The sequence below is a fragment of the Lactuca virosa genome, chromosome 7 (assembly GCF_052849685.1).
Source record: "Lactuca virosa cultivar CGN04683 chromosome 7, Lactuca_virosa_CGN04683_v6, whole genome shotgun sequence".
In the NCBI taxonomy this organism is placed as follows: Eukaryota; Viridiplantae; Streptophyta; class Magnoliopsida; order Asterales; family Asteraceae; genus Lactuca; species Lactuca virosa.
Genome location: NC_136432.1, coordinates 177,315,548 through 177,340,400, shown reverse-complemented (window position 1 = coordinate 177,340,400; position 24,853 = coordinate 177,315,548). Strand labels below are relative to the sequence as shown.

At 36.0% G+C, this 24,853-nt stretch overlaps 1 long non-coding RNA gene across 2 annotated transcripts; it reads right to left on the bottom strand.

The window, feature by feature from the left end:
- Positions 1-2,877: 2,877 nt before the first annotated feature.
- On the bottom strand, positions 2,878-4,273 carry LOC145123885 (uncharacterized). Of its 2 annotated transcripts, none has more exons than XR_013715396.1 (3): positions 3,886-4,273; positions 3,523-3,656; positions 2,878-3,295 (listed from the first exon to the last, which is right to left on the bottom strand). It is a non-coding gene; the product is annotated as an uncharacterized LOC145123885 (long non-coding RNA). The 2 variants fall into 2 exon arrangements; XR_013715395.1 differs by having other exon boundaries at positions 2,878-3,285; positions 3,886-4,271.
- Positions 4,274-24,853: the final 20,580 nt, after the last annotated feature.

Sequence of the window (24,853 nt, the reverse complement as noted above, 5' to 3'; positions counted from 1 at the left end):
ATCACCCCCAGATGTCGATAGATGAAAATCAACCCCCAGATGTCGATATATGAATTTCAACCTCAATCAATCCGATTATCAATTGCAGATGTAGAAGAATGAAGAATATGAACTCAAAAAACACAAAAATCATGAATTTAGAAGCTATGATTTAGATAGGATACGATCATTCTTCGATCAATCAATCTCAAAATCAGATGATGATATGGTTGAAATAAGTGAATATTTAAGGAGATTGAATATCAATTACAAGAGAAGATTAAGGAATGTTGATGACATAGGAGTGATAGTTTTGGTAGAAGAAACGAAGTAGATGAAGATGTTCTTGAGGACGATGTGAATATGACGCTAATTGTGTATCAGATCTGGTAGTGATATTATATTTAACATAGTGACTAATCTGCCCCTAATTAACTAATCAGTTAGATTAATTAGTGTTAATCTGTTTTTTTATAAGCCACAATATCAAATTTGATGAAAGGCTAAGATTTGGTCCTCATGTTTCACAAAATATAAGTGGTCTCAAATGAACCTCTACCTATATATATATATATATATATATATATATATATATATATATATATATATATATATATATATATATATACACACAAGCTTTAAGGTGAAGCAAGTAAAAAGCAATTATAGATGTAGATAAATGAATTAAAATGAGATTTATGAAATAACAAGATTAATTAAGAATATTATTAAAGATTAAGTAATAATAGTATTATGGATTATACAGTCCAGGGTTTAATTGGCAATTTCCTGAAAGTCAAATACGAAGGACAAAATGACAAATTAGACTCATGGTGTATTCTGTCATTATGTTGAATTTGAGGGACTAAAGTTGCCAAATTCAAAATTTGCATTGTCTTCTTCCCCCTGCATATGAAAACGATGATGCTGTATTTCTTTCTCCTTCTGGGACCTTCAAATCGTGATAGCTTCGAAAGAGAACGGATTCCATGCCTTTATAATTTCCCTCTTGCCCGCTTAAAGGTTTTCCTATGAATTCTTGAATCCAAAATCGGAGAAAGAAGAGACATTAAGGAGAAGAAGTCAATTCTTGCATCAAATAGGGGAGGTAAGAAGGAAATCGATTGAGTTTAGAGAGAGTGAGCAAGGGCATCGTGAGACAACTCCGCCGAAGAGGAAGGAACAGAGATGACACGTCGGTTATGGAAGTACGTTGTGAAGATGGGGTCGAGGAGGCTGTTTAAGTTGTACCCTATGGCTCTTTCGAGTTTTCTGGTGAGGTAGCCATACTCACATTAAAGTGACAGCAATGAGAATTCATTAGAAACAAAGAAAAAACTCAGAAGCCACCGGTGGTATTCCAAACTTGGAGGAGATCTCGATGAGTACATGGAGTTAAGAATATTTTTTTGGTGGAGAGGTGAGTGTGCTCTATAGCGTAGATGTGAGTTGCTATACCTCCAGTTAGCCCTGTCGAAAATACCTTATACCCGAATTACCCGCTCGATTTTTTCGGATATCGGGTAAATAGGGTCGGGTAAATCGGGTATCGGGTAAATTTTTTCTGGTAATCGGGTAACCCGATTTGTTTTCAGGTCGGGTAAAGGATTCGTTTGTTGGGTTTCGGGTATACCTGAATTACCCGAATTATTTTAATTTTTTTTTTCGTAGAGCTTGTACTTTGTAACAGGTATTTGATCACGCTTAAACTAACTATCATTATTGTAAAACATGAATTTTTTTTTATTATGACAATATGACACTAGCAATATTAAAAGTAATTGTTTATATATCATCATGTTCTTTAAAACTTAACTGTTTTCTATATTATAGTTTTTTATTGCAACTAACAAACTCATTATTTTGACGAAACTTCAGAACATGGCAAAACTTATGGCTACAATTATCTTAAACATTTTAAACTTTTAAATTAAGATCTTTAAGTATTTGTTTTTTTAACATCTTATTAGATTAGATTAAGTTGTTAAAAAAATTACTTGATATCTCAGGTATTATTGACTAAAAAATCTCAATGTTCAAAGCTTGAGTAACTTCTTTTATGCCTCGTTTGTTTATATAAACAAGACTAATAAAACACGACGTATTTATTTCATTAAATTTATTTTCAGGTGAAATTCAAAAAAAAAAATTATATTTCGGGTAATACCCGAATTACCCAAACCCGACCCGATACCCGAATTACCCGAATTTAATTTGGGTCGGGTAACGGGTATTTTTTACATGAAAAACCCGAATTACCCGAAACTTGAAAAAATTACCCGATCAACACCCCTACCTCCAGTGAACTGGACAGTTTTTCCTCAGGGAAGAAGGCCGCCCGTCGGAACCGAAGTAGAAGGTTGTACTGGAGGTGAATCTTACCGCCGGAGAAGAGGGTGGCGTTGGAGGGATGCAATCGCCGGAGGTGTATTGGCTGTCAATGGTGGCTGGTTCAAGATGTTGGACGTGCTTGGATGGTGAGGTAACTAGATAAGTGTTTGACAAATTTACACGTGCCTCTTAGATAGGATATTAGGGTTTAGTTTTTCTTATGGGTTTGTTAGTTGGGCTCACATTTTATGGACTATGACAAGACAAATGATGGTTGGGCTTAGATCTATAGAATAACAATTCAAACTAGATTTAGGTGTTGTTTGTTTTTTCATAGGTAAAATGTCTGCAGTCTACGGACCACATCTGTAAATATCTGTAGAAGAAGAGGTGGACCAAACGTCTGCAGTCTGCAACAAAAAGACTGTTTGTTTTTTTTTTTTTAATCTGCAAGTTGTTAATATAAATTGAAATTGAAATTAAATTGTTTTTTTCAAACATAAATGTTTCTAGTTTTATAGCACTAAAATATAATTTATTATAACATTGATGCTACTAACATTGGAATTAAAAACACAAAAACTCTTATAATTCCAAAGAAAGATTGTCTATAGTACTATAACCAGATCAAGATCACAATGGCCGCAAACATCTGATAAAACCAAACCAATACTACAAACCCCTACTTGAAGATCGACATAACAACTAGTAGCAATCAAAAAATATATACACACCTATACCAAGACAAATAAACAAATCAAATAAAATTTTGATTAAACCCAAAGAATTAAAAAGTAGTCCACTGTGGGCATTGTCATAAAATCATGTTTCCTATTAAACTTTTCTTCTTCAGCCTCCTATCGTTCCTTTTCTCTTGCTTTATCCTTTTGTAACTTTTTTAAATTTTCTTTGCCCTTCTTGTAGTAGTTCATATAGCTTGTGTATATTTTTATTTGTAATCATGGCCTTCTCCACCTGCATATATCTTTGCCCTTCTTTAGTCAATATAATTATGTCCCGTTTCTATGACTTTTCCCAAACAATTTTCATGTAAGCAAGCATAAAACATATAATATACACACACGACACATTTAAATTGTCAAAAGATCCAACTTGTATTCATTGAAATAGTTGTTAATTTACAGGGCATCATTCAAACAAATAGAAAACTATCTTAAACTTATTAAAAATGATTTAGGAAAACACCATTACCTTTGCAAGAAGATAGCAAGATTGGCTTTCCTTTTGCGTAGTGCATCCTATAAAATTTTACATCGTGCAACAGTATCCTACAAGATGATACATGCTACAATCAAAATCCTTGTTCGTCTTCTTGATCACATATCCTACACAATATCAAATCAAACCAATAATGTGTTGAATACATAATTGGATTCATATCCACATCCTAAGAAACAATAGAATATAAGACTCCAAATAGTTATTATCAACGGTTTCATGTTATATACATACAGATCATATATAACTTTCACGATAGAAACAATCCCCAAAATTGAAGTTTCAAAACTCAATTAGATGAGAAATAAGGAAGCCAAGAGGAAGAAAGAAGAAAACCTCTGGATGACGGCTTGAAAATACAACAGTGGTGGCGGATTGTGGTAGCGTCGATCTGCAGATGTAACAGGCGAGGGAAGGTGTGGCGGTCTAGCGATGGAGCAGCAAGTGAAAGGAGGTGGTCGAAGGGGGCGATGGAAAAGCAGCAACTGATGGAACATTGCTTTTGTTTCTAGGGTTGAAGGAGGCGGCGGTGGCGGTAGTTTCCTTGGTCACCAGCAGCACCTGACCTTGGACGGAGGAAGTGCAAGACAAGCGTCGCGGTGCAAGAATGAGGCAGAAGAGCATAGAGGGTTTTTCCAAATATCAGAGCGATGAAGAAAAAACGGCGTGTTTTTTTTTCATTTCTTTTTTGGCTTAGAAGTGCTTGGAAGACATTAGTCCATGTCTGACTCAAGAGGACGCATAATACTTTTTTAGGTCTGCTTTCTTTTTAAAAAAAAAAAAAAAAAAAAAAAAACTGCAACACCAAATGTCTGCGCGCTGTCTGCATGGCGCAGACAAAAGAGGTTATGAAGAGCTTTTGACAAAAAACAAACACCACCTTAGTATATATATTTTAGGGGATATCTCCAGAAAAGTCCTAATATTTTGGGCAAAATTTTAATAAAGTCTTAAATTTTTTTTTTGAATAAAATTTTTTACCTTTTGAATAGAAAAGCCCAAGAAACCGGCTAATTTATTCACTTTAGCCCTTTTTGACCTGTTCAGCAGGTCATAGGACCAAATTGTTAATTTTTCGAAAATAATGGAACTTTTTTGCAAATTTCGTCAAATTTTTTATGTAATGTATAAACATATTTTTTACATATCTATATCTATTTTTACGTATTTTTGTATTTTTATGTTTTTATATGTATATATTTACGTATTTTTATGTATTTTAAATGTATAAACGTATATTTTTACTTATTTATCTGTATTTTTAACCATTTTACATATTTTTTAAAGTATTTTTATGTGTTATTTTTTATGTATTATGTATTTATATGTATTTTTATATATTTTTACGTATTTATGTATTTTTTTAAGCTTTTTATATAGATGTTTATATATTTTAAGTGTATAAACGTATTTTTTACGTATTTATATCGATTTTTAAGTATTTTACATATTTTTTATGTATTACGTATTTATGTATTTTTTTTAAAGTTTTTTATATAGATGTTTTTGTATATTTATGTATTTTAAATGTATAAACGTATTTTTTTACGTATTTATATGTATTTTTTTAAGTATTTTACATATTTTTTTGTGTTTTTATGTGTTTTTTTTATGTATTATGTATTTATGTATATTTGTAGTTTTCTTATATAGATGTTTATGTATTTTTGTGTATATTAAATGTTTAATTGTGTTATTTTTACGTAAAAAATATATAAACACATAAAAATAATACAATTAAACATTTAATATACATAAAAATACATAAACATCTATATAAGAAAACTAAAAAAATACATAAATACGCAAAAATACATATAAATACATAATACATAAAAAAACACATAAAACACACAAAAATATGTACAATAATTAAAAATACATATAAATACGTAAAACAATATGTCTATACATTTAAAATACATAAATATACAAAAACATCTATATAAAACACTTAAAAAATACATAAATACGTAATACATAAAAAAATATGTAAAATACTTAAAAATAGATATAAATACGTCAAAAATACGTTTATAAATTTAAAATACATAAACATCTAAATAAAAAGCTTTAAAAAATACATAAATACGTAAAAATACATAGAAATGCATATAAATACATAATACATAAAAAATATGTAAAATGGTTAAAAATACATATAAATAAGTAAAAAAATACGTTTATACATTTAAAATACATAAAAATACGTAAATATATACATATAAAAACATAAAAAGTACATACGTAAATATATATATATATATATATATATATATATATATATATATATATATATGTATATATATATATATAGATATATATATATATATATATATATATATATATATATATGTGTGTGTGTGTGTTTATACATTATATAAAAATTTTGACGAAATCTGCAAAAATGTCTCATTATTTTCGAAAAATTAACAATTTGATCCCATGACCTGCTGAACAGGTCAAAAAAGGCTAAATTGAAAAAATTAGTCGGTTTCTTATGCTTTTCTATTCAAAAGGTGAAAAAGTCATGACTTTTTTATTCAAAAAATAAAATTTACGACTTTATTAAAAATTTGTCCAAAATATTGGGACTTTTTGTTAGAAAAATAGGGGATGAATAGATTGCTTGGATTCTCTGAAAGTCGTGATTCACTATCAAATTGAAGTATTTCGATGGTACATATCGAACACTCAATTGGATGAAATTCAGAGAATGAAATCTGAGAATGTATGTGAAAATGTTCTCCAAGATGTACTAGAAAAATGACCAAAAACGGATATATCATTCCTATCTGAAAACTGTCAATAGACAGTTACAAACTGTCATAAAACTACCAAACCTGTCAAAACGGATCTCAGGGAAAAAAGGGTCAACTTTCTAAAATTGGAAATTTTGATGCATTTTTTAATATAGCAACATAGCAGGGGCTGCCGCCCCTGGGACCCCGCTCCTAGGGGCGCTGCCCCCGGACCCCCGTTCGTTTAGGGGTTTCGCCTCTAAATAACAATATACTTTGAATCTTGAAAAACTTGAACAAGTGTGCACTCCTACACCATCATAACTTGTTCAATATTCAACAAGATCACTTTTGATCAACAAATTTAATCCTATTACACTTAAAAAATATTGATGATATAAAATCACCAACACTTTTCTGAAGATATCCCTATTTTAGGAGGTTTAAACCTCAACCTTTGTTAATCACGCTATAAAGATAGATGTGAACTTGTTTAATTAAACCAAATCTGAATTTTTGGGTATATATAATATTGAGATTTTGCGAATAGTATCGTAACGAGAACTAAATTAAGTTTACTATTTTGTCGAGATAGTAATTTTAGAGAATTAAATTTATCTAAGGCCTATCCTATATTTAATGGTTGAAAGTGAAATAAGTATATCCAAGCAATTGAAACATTTATGGTATTTATTATTGGCCACGTAGGAATATCTAGCGATCGAGTTTGACTTTGTCAATCATTCCGACTTTGACCGTTGAGCTTTTTGACTAGTTTGACTTTTGGTCAAACTTGGGTAGAATTGAGTATTTGGCTAAGGACCGGTCTCGGTTTGGCCTTAAGAAGCTTTAGTTGGTTGTATGTTGCTGATGTAGCTGAATTTGACCGTTGGCCATATACGAATATTTGGCGATCGAGTTTGACTTTTGGAGTCAATCATTCCTGGCAATCGAGGTTGTATGTTGCTGAATGTAGCTAACTTTGACCGTTGACTACATAGGAATATGTAGTTGACTTTGACCATTGGTCACGTAGGAATATCTAGCGATCGAGTTTGACTTTTACAGTCAATCACTCCTGGATCGATAATAAAAGAAGATATATTATTGACGACTTGGCCGACTTTGACCGTTGACTTTTTGACTAGTTGGACTTTTGGTCAAACTTAGGTAGAATTGAGTATTTGACTAAGGACTGGTCTCGGTTTGGCCTTAAGAAGGTTTAGTTGGTTGTATGTTGCTGATGTAGCTATTAGGCTCCTGTTGAATAGACCACGTGAGTTTCCTTCACTGTATTCATGGGTCGAAGGCACCAATGTCGGCCCACTAGTTTATGTTGTAGTATGATGATTGTCTTCGTGACAACTATCAGTTATGCATGTATTTGCTTAATCACTATGTGATTCTTTTGTATGATATTATGTGATAGTGACAGGGGGTGAAATAGACCTGTTATCCGGTTGAAATAGATCGAAGGAGATTGCAAGCACCCATATATGCTTAACTGTATCCGGTTGAAATAGACCGAAGAGGATTGCAAGCACCCATATATGTTTGATTGTATCTGGTTGAAATAGACCGAAGGGGATTGCAAGCACCCATATATGTTTGACTGTATCCAGTTGAAATAGACCGAAGAGGATTGCAAGCACCCATATATGGCTGACTGTATGTTTGTATGGTATGAGGTATTTTGGGGGAGCTCACTATGTTTTGTGTTTACGGTTTTCAGTTTATGTTTCAGGTATTTCCAGCTCGAAAGGGAAGGGTCCGACTTGATCGCACCGTATCCGCCCATGTTTTCCGCATTATGTGACTTTGGGATTTTGTACTCTGATGCTATTTCACTGTGATACACTTTTGGTTGTTTTGACATGATTATTGGATGTCTTGAAATGAATTTAAAATGAAATTTGTCTAAAATTTTTGGGTTGTTACATTTTTACTAAAAATATTTCGAGTAATAAACCAAATATTAGACCGTAGTCTGAGTCCAAAAACACTCTCAAAATTTCCATTTGAGGTGTGCAAGTTCCTCAACGGATTAAAACAGTTTATGTAGATCAGGTAAAATCAGTGTTATATCGGTTTGGTTTCTTAAAAACAGTCTGTTATTTTGTATACGAACTCTGTTTTGGATATTCTTTATATATTCGGACTCAGGTGAACATGTAATACGATACTAGAGTGTTTTCTTCGCCCACAAACGCTAAATACAAAATTTCAGTTTTTCAAACGTATTAACTAAGGTTATAGTTTGTGTTTGTGATTTGTTTGAGATTTCCCACAATATGAAATAAGATACAATTTCATATGTTGTTGTAATTATAATGACACTATATATTTGCCAAAACATGCATTAAAGTTCAATAGGTCAAGTTACAAAGAGGTTCGCAGTGAACTGACTATTTACATATTTAGACCTAAATTCCGGGATGTCACATATTTTATATATAATTTTTTTTATTACGTAACGTTTGTTTTTATTTTATGTCAATACATATTCCATTGGAATATTTATAATTCGTAGTTCAGAAACCAGATATAAAAATGTTAAAGCTACTACAATAAAGATTTCAAAATATATATGAAAATATATACTAACTTGAATTGAAAACTGAATAATGGATTTTTATTTTTCAGTCTTTGACCCAAAAGATTTTTTATAGATCTTAGATTTAGTCCCCTATAATTTTTGGGTTTCATACTTTGCCGCATAACATCTTTGATCTTTAGAATTTTTGGATTTAAGATTTGGCCATAAGATTTTATATGTTGACATGTTTGATCTCTGTGTAAAAAATAAATTATAAAAATTATCCGTATAATTTACAGAAACAGTCCGTGTGTATTTATTTTATAGCAACGTCCATATGTTTAAGATTTTCTTATGTTCACATGTTTGGTTTCTGTGTAGAAAATAAATCACAAGAATTATCCCAGCAATATAGGTCCCTACGCAACCTTTTCACAAAAACAGTTAATATACTTAAAAAAATTACAAAAGTATCTCTGCCTAATAGAAAATGTATAAATTACCCTCTCCTCCTCCCCTCCCCCCTCCCCCGAAGCGGAGGGTAATATTATCCTAGTTAGATTTTATTTATAGATAATTAAAAACATAAAAGCTATGTTTTTTTAAATTTTTTAATAAATTATAATAAATATTATCATGTATTTTATTTAAAATTTAAACAAGAAATACAAACGATTGCTAAAGCACACCAATAAACATGGCCTTAACACCCGAAAGTATTGTGTGGATTTAACAACGTTGTGTAATTGGTAAATAACTTAGGGTTTATAACATATATGGGTAATCATGTATAACAATTCACACCATTAGTCGCTATTATTTTACACATTATAGATCTTTTGTTTAAAAAACACCAATATAACCAAGTAGTGAGCTAGATTGACAATAAGCTAAAAGATTTGATTTTCTTTTATTATTTATTCCTACTCATATTCAAATTTAATTATAACATAAAATTAGACATAAATTTACTTTTCTCAAAGGTATCATATCATTCAATACGTTACACGTTTTAATGCCATTAAATAACATTTTCCCTTTGTCAAAATTAATACTTATCTTTTAAGACTTAAAAAAACATTACAAAGCTATAAAAGGTATTCATAGTACATTAGTATATACAGAAAAAAAATTAGTATTAAATTATAGCAAACAATACTATTCATGATTATTACTGATAAATGATATTATAACTGATATTGTTAAAAAACAAAGAATAAAAACCCTACGAACTCGATCTTTCTTTTGTAGGGCTATTTGCTTTTGTCAAGTAATCTTGCCTGTTGGGGAATTAGAAACCTTCTGTTTCTGCATAAAAATAAATAATAAAATCAGGGTGTTGCTAAAAAAAATCTTTAATGATAAGAAAGATGTGTGTCGGTATATGTATAGGCCCCAAACACACTAAAATCATAGCCATATAATACTAAATACCGTAACAAAAACTTCATAAAAAACTAAAAAGAAAGACCATATGATCATACAATCAAAACTAATTTGTAAAGTTTCATAGTTGTTTGAAAAGAATGATGTCATCGTCATCGTCATCCTCATCATCAATTTCTATGGATATATTCTTTTGATTCTTGAATTACATTAAAAAAAAAACGTCCATTAAATTATCCTAAAGACTAGTTAAGAAGTTTGAAAGATAATAAAAAAGGGCATATTATAGAGAAAATAGCAACATATTTTATTCAGGCAATATATTTATATTTTTTACCCATAACCCTTATAACCCTTAATTATTTACAACGTATTTACAATAACTTTTTTTTCCCACAATACCTTCAATAAGATATAATTATTTTTTTATATAACTTACAGTTAGAAACTACAAATATAGTTCAAAAGTAAAATAGATATAATTCTTAATCTTCGATTCATCAATTTTCAAAATATGCACAAGAATCAAAATATTTAATAGTCAATGTTTTATATTTATTCAACTTCAATAATCATACATAAGATATAACCAACGTCACTGATTACCTTTTCGTTGGGACTTGTTAAAAACTGCAATAAACATCAAGTATTTATAGGTTTATCTATAAAAGGTAACGTGGGGATATATCCATTATTTACTTAATTAATCAACCATCGAAGACTTGGACATATATTCGTTGTTAGTTTTTGGTGACACATAGTAAATTTACATGATATCGAGCGTTATCAAATATATATTTATTCTTTGTAATTAATTGCAAGAATGTTATGTAGAAGAAAATGACAAAATGTTGTTACATAATTGGGAATATGGATCTCTCCAACACAGGTGGTTGCCAACATCGAGTCTATGGTCTTCATATGGATGAAACATAGGGGCTCCTTGCGTTCTCTCCGTTGGGCCGAATGGTGCATAAATCCATGTAATGTTAATGCGTAAGGAAAGTTTGGCAGGTTAAGAATGATGTCTATAGGCTATAGCCCTAAAATTGGGTTTTGCTGTTTTGGTTTGGTGGGATCATGTATTATTCTGACTAGCCATCTAACATCTTGCTAGGTGGTCTCTTTGTCTTAAAAAAAAACTGCTAGTTCAAAAAAATAAAAATAAATAATAAATAAATAAATAAATAAAATTCACAATTGGGAATATAACATCACTTTAAGGGTATGCATTAAAATTCGGTACTTATTACATGATTCAATTGTCATTATATAATTGGAAAAATACGATTTAATCAATTTTAAGAGTTTCAATAAGTGACAGAAGCATGTATAAAGTTTGGTTATTAATCAATTCACTGTATTGGCTTTCATAGATAATCAAGGCATTAATTATGTTTATCTATAAATTTGCAAGGTTTACCTATATATTAAAAAATTGTTAGAATTTCATATATACCTTTATTAAACATCAAAATATCAAAATATAATATTTGCTTAACTTAATTTCTAAATATCATATTTATCATTCATAAAATTTTAAAATATCGTATATCTTCTTCTTAAACATCAAAATATCATATATATATATATATATATATATATATATATATATATATATATATATATATATATATATATATATATATATATATATATATATATATATATTGTAACAACCCAAAAATCAAGGGTAAAAATTTCATTTTTAATATAGCTAAAACATTGATACCATTTAGTTCAAACATCTCAAATCATCATTAAGTAAAGCATTTATCAGAGTTCATCCCAAAATCATTCATTGCGGAAATCATAGGTGTGTGCACTGCGATCAATCCGAGCCCTTCTTTTCCAAATCGATGATACCTGAAACCAAAACTGTAAACCGTAAGCACAAAGCTTAGTGAGTCCCCATAGCATACCCCACAGACAATCCACATAACACATATCATATTAGCTATAAAAGCTATCTCTACCACATACCACATATCATATTAGTTATACAAGCTATCTCTACTACATAAGCCATGAATACTAACATATAAGGATGCAGTGGGCTCCCCCCAGGGTCTTATACCTTCATGTCATGGGCTCCCCCATGGTCTTTACCTAGGAATGTCATGGGCTCCCCCACATGGCCTTATATCCAACAGCCACGGGCTCCCCCCGGGGTCTTCCATGCAATAACATACATAATCAACTAGCATATCATATATCACAGAAGTATCTATCATACTATATAACATATACATAACCATATAAGGATGTCGTGGGCTCCCCCTAGGGTCTTATACCATCATGTCATAGGCTCCCCCACATGGTCTTATATCCAACTGCCACGGGCTCCCCCCGGGGTCTTCCATGCAAATATCACATAATCACTAGCATACCACTTAGCATAAAGCTAACTATCATACCACATATCTCTACTACAGCTAGTGTACCACATATCATAAAAAGGGTCGGCCTTGGTGCCTTAGACCCATTGGTATGGTGAGAAGACTCACCTCGCACTGCAGAAACTTCCCGCATGAATTCCTTAGCTGCTGCTCTGCCAGCTTCCTGAGCTGTCACTACCAATCATTATACCCAATTAGCAATTGGGTCCCATACCATAATCCTTAATCCATGCATGGGGTAAAATGACCATTCTACCCCTGGCCGAGTATGATCCAAACTAAGGCCCAATCCCAAAACAAAAGCCCAACACTAGGTAGGCTTTCCAAGCCCACTAGTGGCCCACTAATGGCCTAATTTGCTAAATTGGGCCCAATCCTTCTAATGCGCTTTACCCTAAGCCCAAACATATTCCTGGCCCAAAACATCTGACTTCTGATGGTCCACTAAGGCCCAAAGAGCCAAAGTCCACTGCATGGCCCAAACCGAGGCCCAAAATTCACAAGGCCCATCTCTGATGAGTCCGCTGGGCGTACTCCTATGTACGCTAAGCGTACTAGCCAAATGATGTGTACGCTTGGCGTACCTGCATTTACGCTCAGCATACTCCCCTGTTAAGCCACTTTCCCATTAAGTGCTTAATACTCTAATCCAGAAGCTACAATCACATATCCAAGTCCTTTTCAATGTCTTAATCCATAAAGTCACTGACTTGGTGACTTTGCATGACCCTAATAAGCCCAAACTCCATAAATAACATTCCATTCTCATAGAAATGCTCTTAACTCATGCATGAACCCAATAAGACATTCAAGATGGCAACTTTCTGCCTTAAGGACTCATTTTGAACTGAGAGTGGCAACTCTAAGTCTAAAAATCGGGTTTGAACCATAAAGTTCTTTTGCTTGGGACCAAAATGACTTCAAAACCATACTACATTAGATCTAAGCATTCTTAGGTAAAGTTGTGAACTTTATACCTCCAAAGAGTCCCAAATGATGATGTTATTCCATATCTATGAGCTCAAGCTACCCCAAGTCCTTCTTTGCCACTTCCTCTTTTCTCTTCCAAGCTTGAAACCACCAAGATGAGCTTCCCAAGGTCAAGATCCCACAAGAATGAGGGGATGAGGCGTTCTAGGGTTTTTCTGAGGGTGAGGGACTGATAAGGAGGCTAGGGTTTGAGCCATAATGTTCCTTATATAGTGGTTAGCCCCCAAAATTAGGGTTTAGGATCCCTGAGAGTACGTTGGGCGTACTTCTCGTATGCTGGGCGTACTCCTCCCGTACCCGCGATCACTTTACTCCACTACGCTGGGCGTACCCCAGTTTACGTTGGGCGTACTCTTGCGTCTATCACCTTGCATGCAAGGTACTTCCTTGCCATCTTTTCTGCATTAAGGACCAATAATGTCAATAACTTCAAAGTGCTATAACTCCTTCATTCTAAGTCTGTTTCCGACGAACTTTATATCCATGAAAAGGTGGCGAGAAACCCTACGCTCCTATCTACACACTCGAGCCTTAAAACCTTCCGGATAAAACCTGGGACCCATAAAAGACCGAATCACTTATACCCTGGGCCTCTGAGATCGCCACCAAAGTACTTTTCAAAACGGGGTGTTACAACTCTCCCCCACTTAAATTAGACTTCGTCCTCAAAGTCATGCATCACCATCCCCGACATACCTGGCTACCTACGCTACACGGCCACAAACCCGAGATTACCCCTTCCTTCCCAAGGCAATCAAAACCAACCCCGTAGGGTTCTAGAACCCGAAGATGAACGAATTTCCCATAACCTGTTCACATCCGTTCCATATGAAATCTAAAGTCTCGAGATGGCCTGTCTCCCTGATAAACCGCCCACATCGAATCATTGCCAAAGTCACGACACCCATCTCCCTGCTGGCTATTTAGCTCCTGATATCCTTTTGTCCAACTGTAACAACTTAGTATATGTCCCGAATGACAAGAAACTCCACATACGGACCCCAAATTACTGAAGTCCCTCCAACTCCTCTTGCTGTCACATAGCTGCTTTCCTGAAGGACAATCGGGACCTCCCTGGTCCCAACTTGTCTGCCAACTGTCTGGAACACTGGACACCTACCCGATTGCTGAGAAAAAAACACATGTATAGCAGTCCTACATGGCCTCCGAAGGATACCTCATCTGACAATAACTGCCCTATCTATACCACTACTCATGGCTCCTTCAATCCCTTGATCCATCCGATCATGATAGGCTGACCACCTGTCGCCACTGAATCGACGCAAAAGGTGAATGCTACCAGAATAACTGTAGTCTTACATCATGCCCGTCTCCTTCGACCAACCGTTTCCCGATTCTAATTGTGTTGTGACCTACTCACAACCTTGCGAACTGGCCCACCCTGGCCTAAGTCATCCGAACGAATCTGTGAATGCTACGGCTACACCCGCATACTTACAACACTTCCAAGACTATCCAACAACCTTGTGAATGTTATGGCTACACCCGCAGACTTACAACACTTCCAACACTATCCAACAACCTTGTGAATCCTACGACTACACCCACAGACTTACAAAACTTCCAACACTATCCAACAACCTTGTGAATGCTACGTCTACACCCGCAGACTTACAACAGTTCCAACACTATCCAACTGATGGGTTTTGAGCATTCTAACACTTCCTAAGTGTACATGTAAACCTAATAACCTTGGATCTATGTTTGTCTAATTATCATGCAAAGTTGAATTCCAAGGTTATATTCCTATCTAGCCTACATGGGGAACATTTTTAACTTCAATGAAAGATAGAATAACTTACCTTGTTGTTGATTATGATCCTTGAAACCTTGTGAGCCTAGCACCCCAAGTGTGATGCCTCAAATGCTTCACACAACACCAAATGCAAAGGAGTAAACTTTGAGAGAATCTTACACTTGCAAAATCGGCTCTAGCCCTCTTGTTTCTTAGTGTCAAACAATTTTGGGGAGAACACCTTTGTTTATATAGTGTGTTGCATTAGGTAAACCCTAATGTAACACGACTCTTCATTTCATGATCCATGGGTTAACTCTATGGAGCATCCTATGGGTGGAACCCAACTTGATAATCCATGAAGCCTCTTAGCCCACTATATAAGATATGGAAGATTTACATAATCTACCCATATATTTAATTAGTTATCTTTTGATCACTTAATTAATTCTTGATCAAACTAATTAAATAATATTATTAATATATTAGAACTTATAATATATTAATAAACCATAAGTGTTATTTCTCTCATTTTAGTTTATCCAATTGCATGGTGCCATGCAACCCAAATGGACCATGCCGGGTCGGGTCAAGTACATACCAGAAATAGTTATGGACTTAGACACCTTATCCAACAGTCTCCCACTTGGATAAGTCAAATAACTATAACTGCAAGTATGACTTCAGGAACCGATCAGCAATCATAGCTCTTTCAAGGTCTATCGGAACTGAGAAGATGATGATCCGCCATTTAAGATAAGTGATCATATAATCCTCTGTTCTAGATATCAGCCGGACAAATACATGGAACAATGTTTTACTTATTGTCCAGCAGTTTGTTTCCCGATTTCCGATTTGTTTGACAAAGAACTTAATTAAACACATCAACTTAGTTCTGACCGGGCCCGGTACATAGGTCAAAACAAAATCATCGAGGGGCCCAGATATCAGCTTCTAATCCAAGAAGGAACAGCTAAACTTCGACTCATATGTTTGTTCTACTACTCATTGAATTATACACAAGAGCACGTTTTATAACATCGAGTTACCAATGCGTTTTCGTACAATCAATGCATAATCAACTCATAAGTAACAAATCATATCTCTAGGTTTGAAGACTTATATGATATTACCGTCTCACGATCACTCGAGATAAATTCCATGAAGTGATTCCAGTGAGCGTGGGTTGAGTCTAATGCTCAGAACTTATGAGCACTCATGAGTGTTGTAGCCATGTCCAACAACTTAGACCTCTGCAACCAATCATGACAGTCTTGATTCATACCTACTTCCAACATATGACCGACTGTGGAGGTTTGAATAATATGATATACCAAACATAATTATTCTGGAAGTCAAAACATGAAAAAGAAATATAGTAAACGATCGACAAGAGATAGCAACACTTTACTCATAAATAAAACACCTTTTATTCATCATCTAATGTCAATTACACTTTACAAATTTCAAGGTTATCTAACTACTAAATCTAATATCATCCTTCAGCCCTATGCTCCGAGCATGCTGGAGATGCTTAACCCGAGTCAGTCCCTTCGTGAGGGGATCTGCTGGATTCTCATCTGATGATACCCTCTTTGCCACGAGGAGTCCTTCTTCTATTCGATGTCTGATGAAATGGTATTTTCTGTCGATGTGTCTGGATCTCCCGTGATCCCTTGGTTCCTTGGCTAAGGCAACTGCACTTTCACTATCACAGAAAATTTACATTGGCTCTTTAATAGCTGGTACAACTCTAAGGTCTCCAATGAAGTTCTTCAGCCATATCGCATCCTTTGCTGCATCGCTAGCTGCTATATACTCTGATTCGTAAGTTGAATCAGCCACTGTCTCTTGCTTGGAACTCTTCCAAGAAATTGCTCCTCTGTTTAAGGTAAAGACCCAGGCTGACTGAGAGCGGAAATTATCCCTATCAGTCTGAAAGCTAGCATCACTATACCCTACAACTCTCAAGTCTTCACTCCCACCGAGGGTAAGGACCCAATCCTTAGTCCTCCGTAGGTACTTGAGGATATTCTCTACCGCAGTCCAGTGTGCCTTGCCAGGGTTCCCCTGATACCTGCTAACCATGCTTAAAGCAAAGGCTACATCAGGTCGAGTCCACGTCATAGCATACATGATCGATCCTACAGCCGAAGCATAAGGTATTCGACTCATTTCTGCTATCTCAGCCTCAGTACTAGGGCTTTGTGTCTTACTCAATCTGGCGTTACTCTGGATGGGTAACTCTCCTTTCTTGGAGTCCTGCATGCCGAATCTCTTCAGCACCTTATCCAAGTAGGTACTCTGACTAAGTCCAATTAGTCTTTTACTCTTGTCTCTCAAGATCCTTATCCCTAGAATATAGACAGCTTCTCCTAGGTCCTTCATAGAGTAACACTTCCCAAGCTAAGACTTAACTTCCTGCAGAGTTGGGATGTCATTTCCTATGAGTAGTATGTCATCCACATACAATACCAAAAAGCTAACTATACTCCCACTAGCCTTGACATATACATAAGATTCATCTTCACTCCTAGAAAAGCCAAATTCTTTGACTTTCTCATCAAAGCAAAGATTCCATCTGCGAGGTGCTTGCTTTAACCCATAAATGGATTTCTCAAGCTTACAAACTCTATTAGGGTACTCTGTATTGACAAAACCCTATGGCTGACTCATGTAAACATCCTCAGCCAACTTTCCATTAAGGAAAGCGGTTTTGACATCCATTTGCCATATTTCATAGTCATGAAATGCAGCTATGGCTAACAGAACCCTAATAGACTTAATCTTGGCCACTGGAGAAAAGGTCTCATCATAATCAACTCCCGGAGTTTATGAGAAACCCTTTGCAACCAGTCGTGCCTTATAAGTGTGTACATTACCATCCATGTCGGTCTTTTTCTTGAAGATCCATTTGCACCCTACAGTCTTGCGACCTGGTACATTCTCAACCAAGTTCCAAACTTGATTGTCATACATGGACTGTATCTCATTGTCCATTGCCTCTTTCCACTTGGCTGACTCAGGGCCTACCATGGCTTCCGCGTAACTGTTAGGTTCATCCAGACCTATCAGTGTCTCATCACTGATAAGTGTATCACCTTCCGCAGTAATATGGAATCCATAGTAATGCTCAGGTGCATTCCTAACCCTTGTGGAATGCCTCAGAGGTACAGACTTGTCAATTGGCTCAACAGGAGTTTCCTCCTCAAGTTGAGTGCTAGGGTTTGAAGTTCCTTCACCACTTGACTCTTGAATTTCTTCAAGGTCAACTTGCATCCCACTGTCTCCTTGGCTTATGAACTATCTCTCTCGAAAGAAAGCCCTCCTAGCTACAAAGACCACATTCTCACTAGGTCTGTAGAAGAGGTAACCAAAGGATTTCTGTGGGTAGCCGATGAAAATACACCTCTCACTTCGAGGTTCGAGTTTATCATGAGTCTCGCATCTACGAAAGCCTCGCAACCCCAAATATTAATGTGGTCTAGTTTGGGTACTTTACCAGTCCACATCTCATGAGGAGTTTTGGCAACTTTCTTTGTGGGGACTAGATTAAGGATATGGGCGGCAGTCTCTAAGGCATACCCCCAAAATGAGATTGGTAGCGAAGCTCGACTCATCATGGAACGAACCATATCCAACAAGGTTCGATTACGCCTCTCAGCTACACCATTCAACTGTGGTGTCCTGGGAGGTGTCAATTGTGAGACAATCCCACATTCCTTAAGATAGTCGAGGAACTCTGAACTAAGATACTCACCACCTCGATCGGATCGAAGCATCTTAATGTTCGTGCCTAATTGATTCTCGACTTCCTGTTTAAACTCTTCAAACCTCTCAAAAGTCTCTAACTTATGCTTGATTAAGTAGACATATCCATATCTACTGTAATCATCAGTAAAAGTCAAATAATAACGATTAGCATCCCTTGTGGCATGTTTGAAGGGCCCACACACATCCGTGTGTATAAGATCCAACAAACCTTCACCCCTCTCACAAGAACCTGTGAAGGGTGACTTTGTCATTTTTCCAAGTAAGCATGATTCGCAACTATCATCTGACTTTAGGTCAAATGACTCCAATACTCCATCCTTTTGGAGTTGGCCTATGCGTTTCTTACTTATATGTCCAAGACGACAATGCCATAATGATGCTTTATCCAAGTTATTATCATTAATAGAATCAATACACAATACATTATTTCCTAAGTTATCAACCACAGATACAGTTTCATACACACCATCACAAGGTAATGCTTTAAAATAAAGAACATTATTAAAGAAAGCATTAATCGAACCAACTTCATTATCAAATGAAAAGGTGAAACCTTGTTTATACAATGCATGAAAGGAAATAATATTTCTTGCCATTTCTGGCGAATAACAACATTTATTCAAATCTAAACTAAACCCACTACTTAGCGATAAAGTATAAACTCCAATCTTGGTGACAGGTAAAGCTTTCCTATTCCCCATGATTAAGTTTATTCTTCCATGCTCCACATTCTCACTTCTTCTTAGTCCCTGCAAATCAGAACAGATATGAATACCACAACCGGTATCAAGGACCCAAGAGTTAGAATGGGGTGAGTTATTAGATAAGATAGTGTAAATACCTGCATGGTTGGGTTTAACTTTCCCATCCTTCACATCTTGCTGGTACTTTGGGCAGTTCCGCTTCCAATGTGACTTTTCATGGCAATAGAAGCATTCAGCCTCTTTAGGGTTAGAAGAAGGAGTGACAAAACCTTTCTTGGTTCCACTTGAAGAAGAGCCATCAAGGGTCCTAGCCTTGGTACCCTTCGAAGAGCTCTTCCTCTTCTTCCCTCGACCTTTCCCGATTGCCAAAACCGGGGCGGAGTTTGGAGTAGGAGTGTTAACAACCGACTTACCCTTAAGACCTGTTTCTGCGGTCTTGAGGAGTCCCTGAAGTTTGCTGAGTGTGACCTCTTCCTTATTCATGTGATATGTCATGCGGAATTGATCATAGCACGATGGTAAGGAGTGCAAAATGATATTTATTGCAAGCTCCTCAGGGAAGTTCACATTAAGCTTCAACAACCGATCCACATACCTTTGCATTTTCTGCATGTGGCTCGTGACGGATTCCCCGTCCTTCATCATGGTTGTTATGATAGAGCATATGATTTCATACCTCTCTTGTCGTGCACTTTGATGGTATCTTTCCATCAGATCTTGGTGCATTTCAAAAGGGTAGAAGTCCTCATAGGACTTTTGGAGTTCCGCTGTCATGGTGGCCAACATGATGCATGCCACTTTTGTAGCATCCCTTTCATGTGCCCGGAAGTCAGCGATCTCCTGGGGAGTTGCAGTGGTCTCATCAATCTCCTTAAGCTCCTTGTCAAGGACATATTCTTTGTCCTCGTAGCGGGTAATCATCCTGATGTTTCTGATCCATTCATTGAAGTTGGATCCATCAAAAGTGACTTTCCCACACAAGTTCATAAGGGTAAAGGAGCCATTAGGATTAGAGCCAGAAGCAGCATTGTTTGAAGACATTTGAAAGAAGAGAACAAGATTAGTTTAGATATTAAGAGAGTCCTTAATAAAACACCCAAATGTAATATTAAGGCTAGGATCCAATCACAATATATTATAACTTAGAAGAGGTATGCCATAATCCAAGCTATAACATATTTGAAAGGTAGGTGAATGACGATTCACCAATTTCCACCATGAAAAACGAAATATAGATATTAGGTTTTTAATTGGTTCTTAGAAATTCCTAGATTCTTTTGAGATTCAATGAACTTTTCAAAGGCATGTTTCAATCTCGAGTGTGCCCTCCAAGTTTTGTGACTGGGATACCGAGGATCACAAAACGAGGTGTGAAGTAACCATGCAAATCACTTGGTACACTTAATGTTTATTACTCAATCGATGTGACGGTTAACCACACGAGCTCCACTGACCTATAATAAACTTTAAGTCACCCTTTACCTTCCTTGTTAAGTCAAAGTTAGTGTGCCGGTTAACCACACGAGCTCCACTAACGACTTAAACAAAGTGTAAAGTGTAATTTCATGGATTCGCACCTTATTCACATTTTCCTAAAGTAACTAAGATTGGGAATTTAATAAAAGCATTTAGTTACTTTATAATATTCATCATACTTTTAATGAGAATTTATAAGTCCTTGTCCTACCCGTTCGGCTAACGACCCTCCACCGATCAAGGAAGCGGTAGGTGAGAGTGGACACCCATTAAGTTGCCATTTTATAGGCAACAACCTTATACCCCCCTTATAGATCGACTTCGTGAATGAGGCGTACTAGCGGTAAGACGAGTTGATCTTATTCATATATATATTAGTAACTTATAATATTATAAAGTATAAGGGTTGAATTTTAACTTTTAAAATTCTAAGGGTTGGAACTAAAGTTTTAATCAAGACTTTACTTGTTCCAAAACTTGAGGGCAAGATTTGTAAACTTCCAAAACTTTTCATTTCTTATAACTTATGAATTAATTGAGTAATAAAAATGAAGACTCTTCATTTTTATAACTCTTGTGTTCTTTTAATGGCTTTAATAAAAGTGAGACTTTTGGTTTTCCATAACTTGAGGACAATTTATGGACTCCATTAAAACACATTATGATCATGAATTAAACTACCATGAAGGTTACAAACAATTCCTATGATCATCTAATCTTCATAAGTTCAAGAACATGAATATGAACACTTTCAAGAATCAAAAATTACACTTAAAAAACTTGTAATTTTGATAATTGCCATTGTAAATGGATTAGCATAAACATTACACCATCTAAAACAAGTTTTAAAACACCAAAACAGTTTAGGGTAATGTTTCTAGTCCATTTCCAGCAATAAATGTCGAAATTTTGAAAACTGCAGCCTCTACTCGTCGAGTGCAAGAACAGACTCGACGAGTAACTTGCATTTGTTCATGGACTTGTCGAGTCCCCCAATGGACTCGGCGAGTTCATACGAGCAGAAAACAAAAAAAACAATTTTTTCAAGCAGTTTGCACAAAAAAAACAACAAACAAGCCTAGGCTCTGATACCACTGATAGGTTTTGAGCATTCTAACACTTCCTAAGTGTACATGCAACCCTAATAACCTTGGATCTATGTTTGTCTAATTATCATGCAAAGTTGAATTCCAAGGTTATATTCCTATCTAGCATACATGGGGAACATTTTTAACTTGAATGAAAGATAGAATAACTTACCTTGTTGTTGATTATGATCCTTGAAACCTTGTGAGCCTAGCACCCCAAGTGTGATGCCTCAAATGCTTCACACAACACCAAATGCAAATGAGTAAGCTTTGAGGGAATCTTACACTTGCAAAATCGGCTCTAGCCCTCTTGTTTCTTAGTGTCACCGATTTTGGGGAGAACACCTTTGTTTATATAGTGTGTTGCATTAGGTAAACCCTAATGTAACATGACTCTTCATTTCATGATCCATGGGTTAACTCCATGGAGCATCTTAGCCCACTATATAAGATATGGAAGATTTACATAATCTACCCATATATTTAATTAGTTATCTTTTGATCACTTAATTAATTCTTGATCAAACTAATTAAATAATATTATTAATATATTAGAACTTATAATATATTAATAAACCATAAGTGTTATTTCTCTCATTTTAGTTTATCCAATTGCATGGTGCCATGCAACCCAAATGGACCATGCCGGGTCGGGTCAAGTACATACCAGAAATAGTTATGGACTTAGACACCTTATCCAACACCAACAACCTTGTAAATGATACGCCTACACCCGCAGAATTACAACACTTCCAACACTATCCAACAACCTTGTGAATGCTACGGCTACACCCGCAGACTTACAACACTTCCATCCTAACGCAACTGCAACCCAATACCTTACCCCTAATCTATCAACTCGAATGCATACAGAGTCGAGCACACACTCGACCGAACACCCGAACTGAACTCAGTTCATAACTAGAGCCCCAACCTGCTTCTCCAAATTCTGCTATCAAGCCCCCATGAAAACGTGATTCACACGCTGGGGAGTTTTACCGAACTCTAACTCACACAACCCTCACCAAATAACCACTTGGCCCGCCATTTTCCTCGATGAGGATGAGAAACCTATCCTGGTCTCATGTCTGCCCCTGTCCTAAATACCTGCGCGATTCTCCCCCACTTAGATTCGACTAAGTCCGCTTGGCATATAAAAATTGAAGGGTTCCCAATCCTTCTTACGTTCCAATGATCTGTCTGCTAACAACTGGTGCTTACCAAAGTAGTGCACCCTAGGTAACCATTCCCAAAGCAACACAACTCCTGAAAACTAGCTAGCACTTCTTGAATCCCAAAAACATCAATGACTCCAGATGCTAAAAAGTGATATCACGCTCAGATCTCAGAGTCCAACGAACGGATAGTCTAACCGAAACCTCAGCAACAACTCTTTCTTCCCTCGGCGACCCCGAATGCTCTTCCAAACACAAATACTAAGGCTATTGAAAACTAGTCATAACTCCCTCGTTCAAGCCATTGAATCAACCCCAGAAATGACTGGAGCAGGTGAACTCACTGCTCCTCCCTGATCGTCAGACAATCGACCTCCTTGTTGCCCACCTGAACACAACGAAAATATAACGGGCTTGCTCCCTACGGTAAATCCCTGATGACGTGGCCAAACCTGCTACACCTGTAGCAAACCATATCACTGAACAGATTCCGATAACGACTCGGAGCAATCACGGTACACGCGGAATCCGCTCCACGAGATACATCCGTCTGAAGATCTCTCAAAGATTCCTCGACATGCTGAATGGCATCTGACAACCCTTGCTAACCCAGACAATAGTAGAAAACCAACCCGAGATCCAACTTATCACAATTCCCAAGCGATACAAATACCCGACATCCACCGGAAATGACCGAAAATAGCATATCCGCAAACATCTGGAGGAATCCTGACCACCTCCTCCTGGGTTACCTCGACCACCCTGAGAGCATGATGAAACACTTCACTCCGATCCCAATGACGATCCAAAACCTTGGAACGAAACTCCGTCGTGCAGTTTCTGCAAGCGTTGCACTGGATCCGACCGTGCTGGCCTCCCAAAGGCTGATCCAAACTCTTGGGTCTCCGTCCGAGACTGTCACACCCCAAACCGGAACGGCGGAAATGTTCGGGGGTGGAGGACGTCATGTACAATATCACAACAATTTCATCATAGTAATCAAAGTAAACACAACCATTACATTGAATATATATAGAATATTTACATCTGTTTGATATATAGTTTGTATACAACAAAATGTATGACCAAAAGTATAAAAGACGAGACACTATAAGCTCCGTCTTCCCAAAAGCCCGCGGGTGTACCTGTCTAACGGTTCGCTGAGGATACAAGCGGTTTTGAAAGAGTATCAGCATTAAAGCTGGTGAGTTCATAAGTATGTTTTTGTAGTGAAAACCTATCTGTGAATCAGTAAAATGTTTGCACGTTCTCAAGAAAA